Source organism: Lynx canadensis, chromosome A2, assembly GCF_007474595.2.
Source record: "Lynx canadensis isolate LIC74 chromosome A2, mLynCan4.pri.v2, whole genome shotgun sequence".
NCBI classification, from domain to species: domain Eukaryota; kingdom Metazoa; phylum Chordata; class Mammalia; order Carnivora; family Felidae; genus Lynx; species Lynx canadensis.
In genome coordinates, this window is record NC_044304.2 from 136,883,856 (window position 1) to 136,901,560 (window position 17,705).

General features: G+C 33.3%; 1 pseudogene; it reads left to right on the forward strand.

Moving 5' to 3' along the window:
* The first annotated feature begins 2,007 nt into the window (after positions 1-2,007).
* Positions 2,008-17,705, forward strand: part of LOC115501838 — a 177,552-nt pseudogene continuing 161,854 nt past the window's right edge.

The window sequence follows — 17,705 nt, forward strand, 5'->3', positions numbered from 1 at the left end:
AAGGCAAAAAACAAAACTGACAAAAGGAAATTTTCCTATCCTAATAGAATTATATTCTAGAGGAGGAGAGATAAAATATAGAAGGTCTCTCTCTCTCTCTCTCTCTCTCTCTCTACCTATCAAATCATAATTGATTGGATATTATTAAGTTGTAAGAAGAGAAAAAGGAAATGTTATGTTCCTCAATGAGAATGTGATATTTAAGGGGGGGGGGGGAAGCTTGAGTCATGTACCTCTAAGGGAAGAGCCTTCCAGAACTGCAAATGTTAAGTCCTTTTGGATAAGTGTGGCTGGAATATTTGAAGAATGGCTAAAGCAGAGCAAGTAGTAGGACATAATGTCAGCTACAGCAGGGGTCAGGTCATGTAGGACCATATGTATATCATCATTAAAACCATGTTTTATGTTGAGGAGATTGGATGCCACTGGAGAATTCTAAGCAGAGGATAATCTAACCTGACACACATTTTTCAAAAAGATTGTTGGAAATCAAGAAAAAAATTAAGAATCTGCTCAAGAAATAAATGAACTTAATGATTATAGAGGAATAGGGACAGAAAAGAGTCGGCATTAAGCTATTAGTAAATTTACACTGCTTCCTTCTTAGTGTCAGAACTTTATACTAGCAGTTATACCTGGAATCATGGCTTTAGTGAGAAACAGAGAAGAGATTGGAACAGATGTCTGCAGATAAAATAGAGACTGTTAGTACTATTCAGGAAATTTAGAGCATAGATTTGTGATAGTTCTAATGTTTCACCTCAGGGGTGTTTATTATGGAAAAAAAAGAGAATACTTACCTTTATTTCAAATGCATGCAATTTTTCATAAGATTATCCTCTTTATATTTGAGCAGAATTGTAGCATGACTAGGCTAATGGCTTATTGTTACATTGTAATAGAGAAGCATAAAGCATTGTATCCAAATCCCTACATCTTCTTGGCCTATTTGTAGGAGAGGAGATGCTGTCAAATGGTGTACTAGAGTGATCATCTATTATACTCTCCAGTAAAGGACTACAAGAGGCTCTTGTTTCAGAAAAGATCCGGTTACCAGCTACTCTTAGAGCACTGTAGAAGGAACTACTCAATTTAAGCATTGATTCATTATTTCTCAAATAGTAGCAATTTTCTAGGAAAAATCAGTCATAGTCTTTCACTTTAGGAAGAGAGTTTTCTTAGGATTTTTTTCACCCTCCCTCCACTACGAACAGGGCCCTTAACTTCTGCATGGCCTATTTTTAGTTATCAAGCCCTAACCACATTTGGAGCCAGACCAATGTCTGAGTGGTCCTTGAAAAGGAATCTACCACACTGTCAAAATTTCTGATCCTGAAGAATCGTCTAGGAATCTTCTTAAATCCAGATTCCTATATTTCATCTTTAGAAATTTGATTTTGTAGATCTTGAGTGGTACCAAAGACTTCTATTCTAGAAAATTCTGATTAAAGAGAGCTATAAACCAGCCTTGGAAAAATGCAACCTTATAGCCTAGAATTTTGGTAAGATGAAGCCACTTCACTATAATCAAACTTCACCAATTTGATTTCTAAATTGGGCTTGTATTTTGTCATATATTGGGATAGTTCCTTCAACATTTTCTCACATCTCAGGATTAATAGTTTAAGTTTATATTTTTTCATGCCATAACTCCCCATAGTTGGCTTACAGTAGGAAGGAGTTTTAGGAGTAAGCCACTTTCTAGAAACTACAAGGCTCTAATTGGGACATTGTGTTAGAGGAAACTTGTTGAGTTCAATAAACAAGACCCTTTTTCATGGGAAGAGATAAAGTTTTCAAATTGTGAGGCTTTAAAAAGAGGATATTTATGGGGCATAGACATAAATTTATGGACAAGTGAGTCCGCTGAAGATATAGCTATGGTAAAGACATCCTAATTCCCTTTACAGAAGAGAGCCAAGAAACAGTAACACTAGAGCAGCCAAGACCACACTCTACTGTAACTCTGGTCACACACATTTCAAATCTCTTACTGTTATTTCCCCAATGACCAGTCCTCTCCTCTACCAGGTCTCTGATGTGGTCAATATTCCCCCACTCAAGGTATGACTCTATTTTGCACTGATTTTTTTTTCCCATAACCAATGCATTACTGCTACATTCTCCCTTTTTCCCTCATAATTTTCTTCTGTCACTTTCCTCTGGTGTGGTCTCTAAAGCTAGCCTGGCTGGTTTCAAAAGCTTATCATCAAATTTTAACATAAGTTTGCAAACAAATGGGCTAAATGTTTTCTAGTGATGAAAGCATAGAAAGCAATATCTTAAATATAGTAATTTTATAAATTAATTAAAAATTCTGAGAATAATCAGATTATTTATATTACTTTGTGGGCCTTTTATAGACAACATGACATATTTTAATTGATATCTAAGTTAGATCCTATAGAAATACACTATATCTCTACCCCTACCCTTAGCACTACTAATAAAAGGTAATTATAAATACAGATAATGCATTAGATACATTTTTAAGAAATTCTTAAAATTAAAATTTGCAAGTGAAGTATGCAGTATGCTAATCACATTTGGTTGATTACTAGCAAAGTAGAGATCTTTATTATAAATATAAATAATTTAGCTAGTCATATTTTGGTTATTGTGTTTTTTAGGTAATTAAAAGTGATACAATATATCTGAATCTTAAGATTTTTATGATGCAAGAAAAATTAAAATCCCATAATATTTTTTTTATTAATTTAGAAAGAGAGAAACAGAGAATGAGTAGGGGGAGAGGGGAAGAGGAAGAGTAGAGGGAGAATCCTAAGCAGGCTCCATGCTCAGCATGGAGCCCGACGTAGGGTTCCACCCCAGGACCCTGGGATCATGACTTAAATAAAAGCAAGAGTTGGCCACTTAACTGACTGAGCTACCCAGCCCCCTGCCCATTTTTAATTTAATTAATTAACTAATAAATTAACTTTTATTATTTTAATTCTACTTTTTGATTATTTGTTTAACATTTATTCTGATAGAGAGTATGCATGTGTATGAGTGGGACAGCGGCAGAGAGAGAAGGGGAGAGAATCTCAAGCTGCTCCACGCTGTCCATGCAGAGCCTGACACGGAGTTCAGTCCCACAAGCCTGAGATCATTACCTGAGCAGAAATCAAGAGTTGGACACTTACCGATGGAACCACTCAGGTGCCTTTTTTTTTTTTTTTAACTTAGAGAGAATGAGTGGAGGAGAGGGGCAGAAAAAGACATAGAATCCTGAGCAGGAAATTCCATAATAATGTAAATAGCACAATATGTAATTGTAGAAAACTGAAATCTTTAAGAGACCTAATATTTACAACATTTATGTTTTAATAGTTTTTACCCCACTGTGTAAAGTAACCTCAACATTTTTTCAAAAGTAAAGCAAGACTTCTAGTTTTAGGTCTGACATATAAAAAGCTTATCATTTGTCCTTCTTGCCTTACAAGAAAAAACTGGACAGACCAAAAAGAGAAAATATTTTACAGAAATTAGTTTACAGGGCAAATTGTCATGCTGTAATCTAGAAAGATGGACAAATTCAGAGTCCTAGCTGAGATTTGGAGCAGAGGATAGTGGAACCATAAACTGGTAGGGACACTTAAATGGTGATTTTGACAAATTACTGAAGGCTGAATGTGGACTACCATGAAATTGGAAATTTGAGTTTTAGGTAAAACCCTCTTCTGTGGGTTTTAACTCCAAGAACCCTACCAGGTTCTCAAGTAAAGTCTAAGAGAGGAGCCCTCAGAAGGACCTCCTGAGTAATCCTTATGAAAAACACACAAAACCCTTTTTATAATAAAAGTAGGAAGGGCATTCTCTAACTTCAACCCCCTCTAGCTTCCCAATATCGCTGATTTGGGAGAAAGCTATACAAGAGAAGTAACACTTGTGAAGCTCATAGGCCAGAGATACAAGCCCACCAAAGAACTGAGATTTAATTAAAACATTATAGAACACATATCCTTCCTCACACTTGACCATTATACCAACAGGGTTCCAGTATAGTGACAGTGAATTGCAGTGAATTGTGAAATACAATGGTGTATTTAACACTAAAAAAGCACTGTGCTGCCAAACAATGAAGGACACAGGTGAATCTTAAAGACAATGCTAATTGAAGGCAGTATGTATAAAGTATGTATACTTTGAAAGGCATTCTGGAGGAGGAAATCCGTAGAGATGTAAAATTATCAGTGGTGATCTTGGGTTTGATAATGGAAAAGTATTGAGTAGGTGAAACAAGAGATTTTATAGGCTGGTGAAACTATTCTGTATTATACTGTAATGGTGAATCCAAGCTATGAAACATTTGCCAAATTCCATAGAACTTTACAGCACAAAAATTAAACCTTCCCATTCGTAAATTTAAAAATTCATTGGGGAATCTCAGGGTGGAATGCAGTATGAGCAAAAAGACTCTAAATGTATTACAAACATGAGTGATTTGGGAAAAAAAAGATACTGGCCTAAGTAACCTTGGAAATGAGTGGAGATTATAAAACCAAAGGCAAAAATGATTGCACCTAGCACTGTATTCTAGTTGACAAAGTAGTTTCCCACGGGAGTTAAACAATTATGTCAGATGGCGAGAGCCAAATTTCTCACAGTTCCATTGTGAGGTTACAGACGTGCAAATGAAGAAGGCTACCATGATAGCTGTGGTAATGGATTAGGGCTGGAGATTTTGAAGGCTGATGTTCAGATTAATATAGATGGAGATGTTTACTTATAGGAATGCTTATACGTATATTTCTATACCTAGGCTATTATACATACATTCAGATTCTGTCAGTTTAGAGGGCCTAGAAGAAACGACCTTCTCTTCCATGCTTAAAGTTGTAATTAAAAGACTCTTTCTGAAATGTTTCTTATATTTAGCAATTTTTAAATTCAGCCTGGCCCCTTTTTCCAGGAATGGAGCTTCTTAATATATGATGTAATAACAGACATGCTTAACTATTTCCACATGGAATTATAGTCTATGTAGGATGATCAAATATGTTTGATAAATAATCAAATATAATTTCTAGAAATTAATAATAATAATAATAATAATAATAATAAAAGTATGCTCTCAAAATGAAGTGGGAATGGAGGTAGATAGGCAAAAAATACCCAATATTTTTTAAAGCACTGTCTACCTTGCCATTTAGAATCATGCTACTACGTTTACCTAACGAAGGGAGAATATATATTAATATTAAATACTTATTAAATATAATATAATAGTTGAAAACTGGAGTAATGTCCAGTTAGGTGCTGACATATTACCCCATCCTGAGTTTTCTTAAAGAAGAGATTCTCTCACTTCCTTCATGGGAGGTCTTTTAGAATAATATTACTATTACTGCTACTACTATAATTATTATTATTTCCTGTAAACATAATGTTCACCTCTTAGTAAGTAATAATGTTTCACTCAGAATTAGAATCTATAAATCTCATTGGGATGGTTTTTATAAGAATCTATATTCAATCTCTTGAATTAATCATGGGGATTCTAATTAAAATGACTAGTAGAGATAAGCACAATAGAATTTCTAAAAAGATTCCTAAAGGAACAAGTTCCCCTGGAGCTACAGGGTGCAATTTCAAATACTCTCTTTATATTAAAATACAAAAGAGATCATATACAATAGTGTTGCAAATTATCCACATTTTTTATCCCTTTTATTAAAGACTTAAAAAGCAAATCAGTTTTTAAAAAAAACCAAACAATAATTTTTACACTGTGTAACATAGGCTGTTTCTTGGAGATAATATTTTGATTCAATTATGTCTGCAAGCACCATAATTTCTATTGATGAACATGGATTGACATAGTTGTTTAAGCCTATAATGAACTAAATGTTATACAGAATACAATTTTCCTCTTCATTTACCTTAATTTATTCTAGTTGTAAATGTCATTGACTTCCATGATTACAGAATAAATCTCACTGTAGGATCAATTACTACAGTTTAGAATAAAACTTGAGTTGTTTTGTAATTATATCCACTGGGTATTCCATTTTAATTTAAAATAGCTTTCGCAAAAATACTGGAGCTTTAATGAATGAGGCACAGGATTAAATTTGAGCCATTTAACATGTAATTATCAAAATTATTATAAATGCTACTTTTCTTCATATTAGGTTAATTTCATCAGTGTCTAAAAGTATATACCTAAACAGATGTTTTCTTAATTTAATATATAATTTATTTATTTGAAGTTAGAAAATTTGTTTCTCAAAATTAAAATGTACATTTTTGTACTTCTGAATTTTTAATGACTTTTTCTTTTTGTGAGAAAGACTAAGAATGCCATTTAATAACTTTTATCATATTTAAATATAACTGAAATGATGGACTCTCCCAAATAAAGGTGAAGTAACATAAAAATCAAGTAAATTTTAAAGAAAGGGCATTAAATATCTCTTTTACTTAATATAAATGTGAAATTAAGAATGTGTGCTCTCTTAAATCAGTGGTTCTCAACTTTATGGTTTCCAAATACTTTTACCTTTTAGAAAAAATATTCTGGACCCAGAAAGAACTTTGGTTCATGAATTTTATATATGCGCACACACACACACACACACACACACACACACACACATATACTTCCCATGTTAGAAATTAAAACAGTTTTGAAATAAAGAAGAAAACATGCATGCATACATTTCAGTAGTTGGCAGACCAGGAACCTAATCACATTGTCGTGCAACTTGCAGAAAACTCTATTGTTCACTCATGAGAAAATCAAATTCAAAAGACTGAAGTATTCTTGCGGTTCCTATACCACAAGATGAAAACCTCTGCTTTACATTAATGTAAATAATCATGTCATTAGAATCTAATTTAATTTTAAATATGAATGCTATGTTTCTATTCATTTTGATAGATTATAATATACCTTATAATATATTTTATATTATTTAAAGTAACGCTTTTTTTATAACAGTTCTAAGAATGATCCATCACTTAAATTACTTGTTTTACTTGATTGCATGAATGTAATTGAATTAAGTTTATAGAAAACAGGTGATTAAGAAGGTGAGCAGCAGCTTTTGTGAAAAAAAGTATGGCTGTGTACTTCCTGGAAATTTTATACCTCAAGCCCATTTGCTAAACAGAGATTTTTTTTTTAATTTTTTTTTCAACATTTATTTATTTTTGGGACAGAGAGAGACAGAGCATGAATGGGGGAGGGGCAGAGAGAGAGGGAGACACAGAATCAGAAACAGGCTCCAGGCTCTGAGCCATCAGCCCAGAGCCTGACGCGGGGCTCGAACTCACGGACCGTGAGATCGTGACCTGGCTAAAGTCGGACGCTTAACCGACTGTGCCACCCAGGCGCCCCTAAACAGAGATTTTAAATGCTATCAAGATTATTGATTTCTCTTATATAGTTTCACAACTCCAGTTTTTGTCCGCAGGTATTTGTTGACAGATAATATCTATATTAATGTTTCTTTTTAGCAAATAAACAAAAAACTTCCTATTTTAAAATGTCATTAATTTTGTATTTAAAATGTATGAAATTCTGTTAATCATTACTTTACAAGATAAACTGCAAAATATCTTTGGGCTAGAGGAAAAGATAAAACAATTTAGTATAGATATAGTTTAAGATAGAAAAATTTGGAGATGTAGAAGAAGGTTGTCATATACTAACGAGGAAGAAGAAAAATTACCGTCTTCCTGCATATAACAAAAAATTTTTTTTTACCACTGATACCTTTAAATAATTGCTGCTAGTTAATACAATATACTAAGGGCTTGAGTGTTGAAAATTCAGAATTGCCACGCTTATTGATACTAAGGATTAAAAAGAAAATGCATTATAGAAAGGGAGTACAGGAATTATGACAACATTTAAAAGGGACCTAATGAATTAGTATCAGTGACAATTGGGCAGTCACAGGAAGTAATGTTTCCAATACAATCTGAGAAATGAGTAAACACTGGCCAGTACATAGGTGGAAGAGTCTGTCTGAAAGAGGAAAAAGCTGATGCCAGAGGGCATTCACCAAACCCAAGGGGTTTCATCCCTATCTCTATCTCTGTTTCTGTCTCTCTGTCTCTCTCTGCCTCCCTCTCTCTCTGTCTCTGTCTAACTCTGTGTCTTCTCTAACTGTAGCAGAACTATGTGATATTGTTCTCAAACAGGAAAAAATATGTTATATAAAAATATATATGTATATTTTTGTTTTGAATGTCAAGGAGGATATTAACAACTAATTAAAGCCATCATGGGCAAATTAGGACTACCTTATTCAACCCAACTCATAAGCCATATGACATAATATTGCTATTGTTGTTGTTATCATGATTATTATTTTTACTATGCCCATAGTCTTAATTCAACTGAAATTTACAGGGTTTTTTTTTGGGGGGGGAGGATATTTATTAGGAATTTAGGAAAGCTATAAAGAATACTAAATCTTGATAATTTCATCACTTTGCTATTTTTCCAGAAAATCCCCCCTTTCCCTTTTAAAGAGTGGACAAATTAATCTACTTTTTATTCATGAAATACCAAAATGGCATATTTTTAAAAGTTGCTTTTCCCTTTGCTTCCACTTTTGACATACACCTGTTATAAACCTGCTTAATACAATATTTATATTTGTAATTATTCAAGTTGATCTTTAAACAGAAATAGATAAAAATAAAACAGTATCCTTTCATTGGAAACACATCCTTTCATTGCCTTTGAATAAATGTCAAGTAGACCTAAACAACTACCAGGGCACTTTCCCCTTGTAAAAGTGATCATCATAGAGCTGTGACATTGTGATTCTCTTGTTCCTACTTTATATTTACTTCCTTTGTAATACATTATTGGCTGAAGTTATTTGTCAATCTTGAGCAGCCTTTCCACTAGGAAAGCAATAAAATACTTTATTCTTTCCATTAAAAAAGATGATGGAAATGTTTATCACATAAGTAAAAGAGATAAAATGAAGCAATTTAAAATATAATCCCCATGAAACATTAGTATAAGTGGTGAAGTGAGGACCCCTACAAGTTCTGTCCTTCATAAAAGCAATGATAAAACCAACAAAATAAAATGTCAAAACCAACTTATTCGGAACTCTGGAAATTAGCCAGAGGTTTACAGCAGTTAAGGGAGCATTTATTCAAATAAGGAGTGGTGGGAGGCTTAGTTTTCATAACAACAGAGAGCTTTGTGATGTCTTAATATACTTATTCCTATATAGGAATAGGCAGCCCTACAGTAGACTTAACAACCAATGGCCACAATCATGGTGAAGCCAATAGCTGGGTAGCCACCAGAGGAGACCAATTGGGATTAGAGTCCTTTCAAAGCCTCATTCCTAAAGAACTGTTATTTTTTTGACCATTCTGGTAGTTCTCTGTAAGATACCACTTCTAAGACTGTCTGTATTTTACCTGACTTGGAGTTCCTATGGAGGAATAACTTCTCCAGGGATGATTGTCAAAAATAGTTACAGGGTACTGATTAGCTTTGGTCCCTGAATTGAAAAATAAAAGTTGGTGCAAATGATAGGCAAACCAAAAAGTTTAAAAGGAAATGTTGAAAAATAAGATGTATGTAGAATATTGAAAAGCTCTAGCATATTTGTGGGAAGCTGTAAGGACAAACACGTGGATAGGCCTGTGCTTTTTCCCAGGAAAGGCTTGAGACAGCCTTAAATTCTCTTCTTGGCTTGACATTGAAGTTTTGGTCAAGCAAGAAATAAAGACAAAGGCACAATTGTTACCTGACTGGCTTAGTGTTGAAGGTGTGCCCCAACACACACACACACACACACACACACACACACACACACACAGCACCTTTCATAAGAGATTATAAAACCTACACATTTCAGGCAGTTAAGGAAATCTCTGTGCAATCATTACTGACCACTATGCTAGCTGAACAGAGACTCACGTGGCTAAACGTGGAAAGACTAGCTTTACAGAATTTACACTTTACAGAATTAACTCTGGAAAGATGTTAAACAAGCAAAGAATAACAATATGCCCTGGAGAGGATTCCGATTTTTTTCCCAGAATTGCTGCATTAAATTACTTAAAATTTTTAGGTCTCAACAATAGATTATGAGACATGCAAAGAAGTTGAAACCAGCAGTTTAGAGGAGATAATATTTATTTATTTTTAAGAGCAGTAGAATATTAAATTATATTCTGTGACCATGAGGAACTAATTTGTACTGTATTATTTTTTTCATTGTACACAACTAAAACAATAAAAGCATATATAATACAACTGTTTATAGATATTGAATTAATGGCATTACTGGATTGTTATTCATATAAGAAGGGAAGTAAATGATATATACTCCCTTATCACACTGGATTTCTGCCTGGAAGTATTATGGACAGAAGTTTAAGGAATGTTATCCTTAGGAGAACTCAGTTGTAGAGATAGTAATCAGGATAGAAGAAATTAAGGTGTCTGGAATCTGAGGAACAAAGAACTGGAGAGGAGGGTAAGAAGCACAGAAGTGTACATAAGGATTCTCATGATTCTGTGGGTGAATAATAAGCCTCACATGGAAAGAGTAAAACTCTCTACGAGTCTAGGCAAATGATGAGTCCTTAAGTGTCCACAAAATCACATCTAGGATAAGTGGATTCAACAAGGTTGCAGGATAAAAGATTAATATAGGAGCACCTGGGTGGCTCAGTTAGTGGAGCCTCTGACTGGCTCAGGTCACAATCTCGCAGCTCGTGAGTTTGAGCCCCACATTGGGCTTTCTGCTATCAGCACAGAGCCCGCTTCGGATCCTCTGTCCCTCTCTCTCTTTCTCTCCCCTGCTTGCACTGTCTCTCTCTCAAAAAGAAATAAACATTAAAAAATTAATGTAGGGGCGCCTGGGTGGCACAGTCGGTTAAGCGTCCGACTTCAGCCAGGTCACGATCTCACGGTCCGTGAGTTCAAGCCCCACGTCAGGCTCTGGGCTGATGGCTCAGAGCCTGGAGCCTGTTTCTGATTCTGTGTCTCCCTCTCTCTCTGCCCCTCCCCCATTCATGCTCTGTCTCTCTCTGTTCCAAAAATAAATAAACGTTGAAAAAAAAATTAAAAAAAAATAAAAAATTAATGTAAAAATTTATATTTATATATACTAGCAGTAAAATTGAAAAATGATATTTAAAAACATTTATAATAGAACAAAAATATGTACAATACTGGAACAATAAAAAACTATAAAATCTTGCTAAAAATATTAGGAACACCTAAGAAGTATAAAAATAGGGATGCCTGGGTGGCTTGGTGGCTTAAGTGTCTGATTCTTAATTTTGGTTCAGGTCATGATCTTATGGTTCATGAGATCAAGCCCCACGTTAGGCTCTGCACTGACAGTGGGCAGCCTGCTTGGGGTTCTCTCTCCCTCTCCCTCTGCCCTTCCCCACTCATGCACACTTGCTCTCTCAAAATAAATAAATAAAATTGAAAATAGGATAAAAAATATACTATGTTCATGGATTGGAATACTTACTAGTGATTAGTTAACTGTGCCCAAATGACTCTATAGATTGAACACACGCTTTAAAAAAATCCCCATTCACTAGTACTTTTTGTTGAAAATTGAAGGAAGAGCTGGAGCTAGAAATAAAGGTAGAGATAAATATATATGTATATACTTATAAATATACATATATATTCTATACATATAATAATACATACATTAGATACATGTGTGTAATTTAAGGATTTAGAAAAAGCCAAAAGAAAATGTTGGAAAATATCTCTATTTCATTTTAAGACCAGCTACAAAACTACTATAATCAAGATGGTGTGATATTGATATATTGATAAATGTATATATCAATGATATAGAATAGGTAATCAAGAAATAGACCCATTATTTGTCATTATACCACAATAAAGCTGAAAAAACAAAAAAGAAATAGACCCACACCTATATGGCCATTTTATTTTTAAAGCTGTGCCACAGAGGAAAATATTGAAAATTCAATATACTATGCTAGAACAGTGGATAGCCATAGGAAAAAAATAGGCCTCAATTATCATGTCATAATATACACAGAAATTAAATTATTACCTTGCTGGTTGTAATGGTACATGAGACAAAGATCATACAACACACATTTTTTTTAAACATTTTTTTAATGTTTATTTATTTTTGAGACAGAGACAGACAGAGCATGAAAAGGGGAGGGTCAGAGAGAGAAGGAGGCACAGAATCTGAAACAGGCCCCAGGCTCTGAGCTGTCAGCACAGAGCCCGACGCGGGGCTCGAACTCACAGAGTGTGAGATCGTGACCTGAGCTGAAGTTGGCCGCTTAACCGACTGAGCCACCCAGGCGCCCCACAACACACATTTTTATATGGCCAAACATATACTTGCCGTAAGACCCAACAGTTGTCCTAGGTATTTATGTTTGAGTAATGAAATATATGCCTACCAAAATATTTTTCACAAATATTACTAGTGAACTTAATAATACCCAATACTGGAAATAATATAGATATATATTTATAGATGACTTGTGATATATATACATTAGAAAACCACACAGAAATGAAAAAAAGAAAACAAAGATAACTAGAACAACTTGACTTAATCTCAAAGCATTATGCTGAGTGAAAGAAGTCAAAGATTCACATTAGTCACAACTCATTGAACCAAACCCTTAAAATGAATTAATTTTATTGTTTATAAGTTACACTTCAAAGAATGCAATAAAAGATATTTTAGGGAAAACAAATCCCATTATATTAAAGTTAAAGATAAAAGCTAAAGTTGAGGGGTGTCAGTTAAGCATCTGACTCTTAATTTCAGCTCAGGTCATGTTCTCAAGTTTGTGAGTGGAGCCCCACATTCGTGGAGCCTACTTAAGATTCTCTCTCTCCTTCTGCTCCTCTCTGCCCTCTTTCTCAAAAAACAAAATAAAACAACAACAACAAAAAAGCAAAACAAAAACCAAAAAACCTAAAGTTAAAAGTCTTTATAGTTTCACAGAAATGTTTTCACTGAAATATATTTAATTTGGTATTTTAATATTTAATATTTAATACTTAATACCAATGTATAAAGCAAAACATTATATGGGAAATTCCCAACAACCAATTTGATTGATTCAGATTTTTTTTCATGAAAAGTAAAATGTTTTTATTTCTTTCAACAAATGAAATATTTTTACCTAATAATGTAATTAGTGAAATCTGTTGTTTCCTTTATTTCCTTTACATACCAGAATGCAGTGACCATGAGATCATGACCTGAGCTGAAGTCGGACGCTTAACCGACCAAGCCACCCAGGCGCCCCGTAAAATTCAACTTTTAATTGAGGTGACATTTACTTCCCATCCCATATTACCTTTGCCTTTAACAAACACCTTAGCTGGTCATGGTTCTTTACCTGGTCAGGTAACCCAATCATTCATTCCTGAAGGGTCTGGGCCTTTAGCAGCCCTGCCTGAATTAGTGTGTTGTAGTTTTCCATTGACTTCAATCATATTATGGTATACCAAGAGCCATCCCAAGGAAATTTCTGTATCCCAGACATGGTTTTCTTGACTTCTTTTGTACAGTAGTGGCACAATTTCTCCTTAGAAATGATCATCAGTCACTCCAACCAGTACCTATTCTATGCCTATTAATTCAATCATGGAGAGCCCAAAGTGGCATAGTAATAGTCTTAACTTAAAAGAATTAATATTCTTCCTTTCTTTCTTTCTTTCTTTCTTTCTTTCTTTCTTTCTTTCTTTCTTTCTCTTTCTTTTCTAAATTCTTTAGAGTTTGTCTATTTAGAACAATGGTATATGCGAATAAGGAAATATATATGTATAGATTATCAGTTTTTATTCCTGTTTAGTACCTTTGTTTCAGTGTTGAATAGAAGTAGTGAAGACAAACTTTCACTTCTTTTCTAGACTTAATGTGAGAGTACTCAAAAATTTACCATTCAGCATTACATTGGCTCTGGGCTTTAGTACATTCCCTTTGAATTATGAATTTGACTCCTAGTTTGTAAAGAATTCTTGCTTTTAGAGACTATCAAATTTTGTCAAAATCTGTTTCTTTTTTTTTGTCAAATTCTGTTTTTAATCCATAAAGATGATTGTGCATTTTTTCTCCTGGAGTTTCTTAATGTGGTTATTTTTGCATACCTAATTTTGAACATTTTGATTACTTTTTGAATATTTAAAATAGCATTGGCTATCCTGCATTTTAATTTTTATAGTAAGAGATTTGGTTTTCCAGTTAGTTTTGAATATTTGTTTATATTTAAGAGGGATATTTGTTTATAATTATACTTTCTTGTAACATTCTTATCAAGGGTTGATAACTGGGTTATGTTGACCTCATGAAATGTGTTGAATAGTGTTTCCACCATCTCCACTTTTTGAAAAAAAATTGTGTACAACTATTATAAATTCTTAAATATTTTATTGAAATCCTATGTGAAATTATCTGGGTATGGCTGTTTCTTTTGGAGCAAGTTTTAAAGGACAAATACAATTGTTTTAACATACAGTAGGCTTTCGTATTTTCTATTTATTTTTCTGAGTTTTGATACATTGTGTGGTCAAAGATACTGTGCATTTTGTTGATTATACTCAGAGTTGTTTATAATATTCTCTCACAGTGTTAATGTCTGCAGGATATATGGAATTTCCCCTCTTTTATTCCTGGCATTGGAAATTATGTATTCTCTCTTTCTTAGGGACATTTACTAAGGGTTTATTGGTTTTACTAAATTTTTCATAGAAACATTTTTTGGTTCTAAAGATTTTCTCTATTCATGTGTAATTCTCTTTCAGAGAGTTTTTTTCTTTATTTTATATTTAGCTTATCCTTTTTTTTGTCAAGCTTGTGATAGAAAATAGATAACTTACTGTAAATCTTTCTTGTTTAATCATTGAAAGCTGTACGTTTCTTATTTACTGCTCTAGGTTTATTCCACATACTGAGTATGTTGTGCTTTATTATCCTTTCGTTCAAAGTATTTCCTAATGTTATTTGTGATTGACGGGTTCTTGACTTATGTAGTGAGTTGCCTAATTTTAAAACTCTAGGAGATTCTTGGGGAACCTGGGTGGCTCAGTCAGTTGAGCATCTGATGTTGGCTCACGTCATGATTTCACAGTCGGTGGGTTCGAATCCTACATCGGGCTTTATGCTTACATCTGGGAGCCTGGAGCCCGCTTCAGATTCTGTGTCTCCCTCTCTCTGCCCCTCCCCTGCTTGCACTCTGTCTCTCTCTGTCTCTCAAAAATAAATAAAAGTTAAAAAATTAAAAAAAAAACCTGCTTGTAGATTCTTTAGAGGTCTTATTCTCTTTTATTTATGATTTTATGCCATTTCTATTAGAAATGGACATATCTGTATCTTTTCTTCTCTTTGGTATTAATTGAGTTTTGTTGCATGGTCCAGAAACATGAGCATTCCATACACACAAAATATGGATATTCTGCAGTTTTTTGTTGCAGTGTTCTGTATGTGTCAGTTAGATTAATTTGGTGATAGTGCTATTTGAATTTTCTCGATTTAAATAATTTGTTCCTTTTTTTTTCATTACTGAGGTCAGCATTTTAAATTCTTCAAAGTCAAAGGAGCACTGTTTTACTTTTGTCTTTAGGCTTGTTATTTTTGCCTCATGTGTTTTTTAGTTACTTTATTAAATACATATACTTTTAGAACTATTATGTCTGGATGAATTTACACATTCATCATTATGAAATCCTCTTCATCTCTGGCAATATTCCTTACCTTGTAGTCTATTTTGTTTAATATTAATATAGCCATGCTATTAAATTTAGTATTCACATGGTACCTCCTTTACCAATGTATTTTGATTTGACGTATCTTTATGGTAAGTTGATGTTATCTGTTTCTTGATTTTAATCCATTCTGAGAACTTTTGCTTTCATTATCAGTGCTGGGTTATTTTACACTTAGTATAATTATTTATTAAATTGTGTTTAAATCCACATTTTGCTAATTGATTTTGATCAGATACAGTTGTGATGTGATTCATTGTTCTTTCATTCCTACAGAAGTTCATTTCCATCCTATACAAATTTGTTTCATCTTGAAGAATTTTTCTTGCTATTTCTAGTACTGTGAGGTTCTATTTTATCTTAAAATGGTTTTGTTAGATACAGAACTCTAATTAACATATTACATATTTTTAAACAACTTAAAGTTTATTTTGTCTTTTATTGTTATTAATGAGAAACCAGCCATCATTCATATCTTGCATTTATTTTAATAGTGTCCACTTTCTCTACCTGCTTTCATTATGGCATCTTAGTTTGATTTTTAATGGTTTCAGTGTGATTTGCCTATGGGGATATGTGTGTGGTACTAGTAGGCAGACAATTACAGGTGAATTGTCTTGATCTAGAGGTAGGGTTGGTTTTAGGTTTTATTTTGGTGAGTTTATTTCAGTTCTGTCTTTCGTCTTAAACTGTACCCCTTAATCCTATTATGCAACCCTTATCCTTAAGGCATGATTTCTGGATTTTCGCTGACACTAAGAGGTTTTTGCCAAGATCCTTTAACTCAGCAGGTTTTGTACTCCTAATCCTGTCTATACAGCTCTGGGTAGCTGCTTTCATCCCTTTTCAGCAATTCTAGCCTTCTTAATGTGGTTTCCTGCTGTGTTCCTGCAGGGTGCCTTCTCAGCCTCCTTTTCACAGAGAGTCAGCCATAGTTTTGAGATGAATTTGTATATTTGATGGTTCACCCTCCTGTTTCTTTTTGCTAAGGTTCTCCTGCTTCAGTGTGCAGCCACTCTGGCAAACCCAACTTCAAAATCTGATTCTGCAATCCAGTAAAATTTCTGTATGAATTGGAAAGTTTTCTCTGTTATGTTACTTGATAATATGTATATATATATATATTTTTTTTTTTTTCTCTTAGGCTTTGTTTCACTCTGGCTTTCTGCTTCCTTTTGTTTACTCATCAGTGTGTTCAAACTATTCTATTGTATTCTATTACACTCTATATAAAATGTAGCATATTGTATATAATCTGTATTACATATATGTCATAACATATATAATGTATAATGTATATTCATAGTTTACATAGCTTATTACTGTTATTTGGAGAAAGAGTAATTAGGCATAATTTATTTTCTTACTAAAGGAACTTAAATTCCTGAAAATCAATTTTTGTTTTAGATTTATTTTTTTAATACAAAATACTCAATTTTAAAATTAAAATTAAAAACTAATTAATTCCTAGCATTCTTAGTGGATTTTTAAAATACAAAATGAAAAAAACCAATAATATTAAATAAAAAGCGGTGGTTATGAAATAAATTGATTGTAACAATAACATACTGAATACTTTGTCAATATACTTATCATTTTATTTGGTCTAACTATAATCCTATAAACCAAGCACTCTAATCTCTTGTTTACAGATGACAAAAGGGATATCAAAAAAATAAAGTCAGTTACCCAAAGTTCTATTATTAGGAGGCAGAGCCTAGGCCTATGTTTGTTTTATAATAACAAATCCAATGGTGAGGTTCAAATACCACAGACTTTCTCTACAAAGATCTTTTGAAGTTCTTTAAAGAAAGGAAAGTTGATTACTCTGTTGTAATCAAAACAATGGAAGCACTAGAATGGGAAAAAAGAAAAGAGATATCATTTATGAAATCAGAATCTCCTACATTCTAGACCAGTATCAGGTAGTTTTTATAGTGTTAGTGAACAAATAAGAATTTTGCTTTTTGTG